The sequence below is a fragment of the Alexandromys fortis genome, unplaced genomic scaffold (genome assembly GCF_014885135.2).
Source record: "Alexandromys fortis isolate MF-2015 unplaced genomic scaffold, M_Fortis_MF-2015_v1.1 scaffold_100_3062768_6864082, whole genome shotgun sequence".
NCBI classification, from domain to species: domain Eukaryota; kingdom Metazoa; phylum Chordata; class Mammalia; order Rodentia; family Cricetidae; genus Alexandromys; species Alexandromys fortis.
Window position 1 is genome coordinate 1,760,182 of NW_026067993.1, and position 3,561 is coordinate 1,763,742.

Below are 3,561 nucleotides of genomic sequence, written 5' to 3' on the forward strand. Positions count from 1 at the left end.
CTCCTGTATCAGCTTATTGCTGCATCTGCAAATAAATATTGTTTATTTATGGCTCCTTTTTTTTGCCTTGATAAACATTTCTTGACACTTGTAATTACTTTTTTGGAACTACCAAATTTAGATTTATTTTACAAACCCCTTTTCTGTGGGTTTTCTCAGTTCTGTAGTTTCTATTTGCCTTCTTGTGTTTGGGGATTTTGTTCTATTCTTCTGCTAACCTGTGAGAAATGACAAACTCATTCATTTTCACTTTGTGTTTTTTATTTAACCACTTAAGAATTATATTCTTCTAGAAACCATTTTAACTAACAGCTCCAAGTTTTCACCTCCACAGATCTCTTATTCAGTTAGGATTTCCTTAAAATAAGCTATTCCAAGGATTTTTGCAACTTTTTTTTTTATTAATTAACGTTGTTTACAATTTCGCAAGTACCTGATCACACTCACTCCAACTCTCTAGCTCCCAATTTTCTGTCCACCCCACCTCTCTTCCCTACAAATGCCTCTCACATTCCCATTGGCTTGTTTTGTTTTGTGACTCGCTGAGTTCTATCAGGACCATTTGCGTGAAGGTGGGTTTGGAGCTATCTGTTTGCTCCAGCCTAGTGGGCTAAGCTGTGGGTACACAATGGAAGACAACAACGCCTCTCACAGAATCGATATAGCCAAGAGTTCAGCAGTGAAAAGTAGGGCCCCATGAGCCCCTCAGTCATCCATAACAGTCTTATGTGGGCCTAGGGTAGGTAATTCAGTTGCTATGATTTCATGCTTGCAATGGTTTTGCTGGATCTAGAAGATATAGTTTCTTAATCCGTCATTTTTATCAAACCCAACAAGAGAGTGGCTGGTTACCACTCTTAGGCCATTGTTGCACATGTGGGCACGTTTGCCCAGCAGGTTGATGTTGTGGTTCACAGGGTGCATAGCTGGGTAGGATCACTGGTGTCTTCACTTCCCAAGTAGCCTTCACAGCATCTTCTGGCCCTTTGAAAGCTAGCAAACAGGAAATATGTTTACAGCTCAGTTGCAGCTTACCTTTCTCTACATCTTGCAGCCAATGTGCATCTCCTTGGCAATAGTGTTTAAGCTTCTAGTTACAAGGAGAAACCACAATGACCAGAACCTCCACTGTTTAAAGCACCTCTGTCCCGTTGCCCTCCCCCCCCCCACCAACTAAGTCCTGTGGTGGTATTCCATACCTGGGACTGGAAATTTTGTTCAGTAAAACCCCTGTTTCTACCTCAGGGTTACTGTCTTTAGTCTCTTTTGTGTTCTTTATTTGGAATACAAGAAGATTTCCATAAAACTTGTCCATATTCCCTTGGTCTCGATTAGTCTTCAACCCCTTATTCCCTCATCTATCCAATTGTCCAGCCCAGTATATTCCATCTTCACTTTGCTTTTATCTGTGTTCTACTGACTCCCTCTTTTAAGGCAATTCCTACCTCTAATACTTTCCTAGACATCACAGGTATTCCAAGATAAATAAATGCAACTAGGATCGGCAAATGGGGGAGGGCACGGTGTTCATCCTTCTTGGCTTGGCTTACCCCACCCCAGATATTTTTTTCAGTTGTACCCATTTAGCTGCTAATATCATTTTTCTTTACAGCTGGATTTCATGTCCGCTTCACATTTTCCTTCTGTATTCTTCAGCTGATGACAGCTGAGCTGCTTCCACCTGCTCTTGGGAGCAGAGCAGCAGTGACGATGGATGTATGGATATCTATGTACAGATATGGATGCAGATATCTATCTATGGTACAGAATCCCTTGGGTGTATTCCCAGGAGTGGTATAGCTGGGTCATACTGTACTGTTATCTCTAGGTTTTATAGAAAGCTTTAGATTGATTGCCAAATTTGCTGCACCCACCCATGCTGTATAAGGGTTCCTTTCCCAACGTCCATTCCAGTTTATTGTCATTTGTGCCTCGGATGCTCACTGAGGTGAGATGGAATTGTAAAGTGGTTCGAATCCGTGTTTCCGTGATGGTGGAGGTTTTTGAGCACTTTTTAGCATGCTTACTAACCATGTGTATTTCTTCTTTTGAGAACTCTCTGCTTAGTTACATGGCCCATTGTTATTTTTAATTGGGCTGTTATTTGATTTTTTTTTCTTTTAGTTCTCTTTCTAGTCTAGATATTATACCTCTCCCAGAAAGGTTTTCCTCCCATTCTGTGGGTAGACTCTTCTGACTGACAATCTCTTTTGCTTCCTAGAACATTTTTAGTTTCATACCATCCGCTTTGCTAATTCTTGGTCTTGTTTCCTGTGCTGCTGGAATCCTATTTAGCAAGTCTGTGCTTGAGCCCACAGACTGAAGGTAGCTCTTGTTCCCCCAGCACTTTCAGAGGGTCGGGTCTTGAGGTCCCAGATTCATTTGGAGTTGGGTTTTTGTTTAAGCTGAGAGACACAGCTTCAGTTTCAGTCTTCCACATGCATCTAGGCAGACTTTCCAGCACCATTTGTTGAAAATGCTGTCTTTTCTTCAATACCCAATTCTATCATTTTTGTCAGACACTCTGGTAGCTGGAGTGGTAAGCACTGTATATCTTGACCTTCTAGTCTGGTCCATTGACCTATGGGTCTCTTTCAGGCCAGTCCCAAGCTGATCAGTTATGACTCTCAGACATAGCTTGTTCTCAAGAATGGCAATGCCTCTTGCAGCATTGATTTAGGTTGTCCAAGTTCATATAATATAGGCTTCTAAAAGTGTCTCATTTTTTTTCTCAGTGTCATTGGAATTTATTGTAATCTCTTTTTCATCTCTAATTTTGTTAATTTGTATATTTTCTATCTTTTGGATAACTTAAAGGATTGTTAACCCTATTTTTCCAAAGAATCAATCCTTCATTTCATTCATTCTCTGTATTGATTTATTTAACTTTTGCCTTGATCTGAATTGCATCTCGTCACCTATGCTTTTGGTTTTAGATTGGTCTTGGCTTTCTATGATGCATCATTATTTATTTGAAACCTTCTATATTTTTTTTGTGGAGGCATTTAGTACTATGAAATTCCCTCTTAGGACTGCCTTTATAGGATCCCATAGATTCTGATATATTGTGCTTTCATTTTTATTCAATTCTAGGAAATAAAAAAAATTCCTTAATCTATTCAGTCATCCACTCACCATTAAATAATGTGCTGTTTAATCTCCACGCTTTTATGTATTTTCTATAATTTCTGCCGCTATTGAAATCTAGTTTTATTCTCTTATGTTTAGATAGAATATAGGATGCTATTTCAATATTCTTATATTCATTGAGGCTTGCTTTGTGACCTAATGTGTAGTATATCTTGCAGAAAGTGAATTTTTATTGTGTGGATGGAATTTTCTATAAAAATATGCTAGGTTAATTTGATTTATGGATTCATTTAACTCCAATGTTTTTTCTGTTTACTTTTTGTTGTGTTGACATCTGTATTGGTGAGGGTGGGTTGTGGAAATTTCTTGCTATTAATGTGCTGGGATTATATATATACATATATATGTATATATATAATACATATATAGTAGTATGTAGTTTATTAAATTGGGTTTATTGTGTTTGGGGCA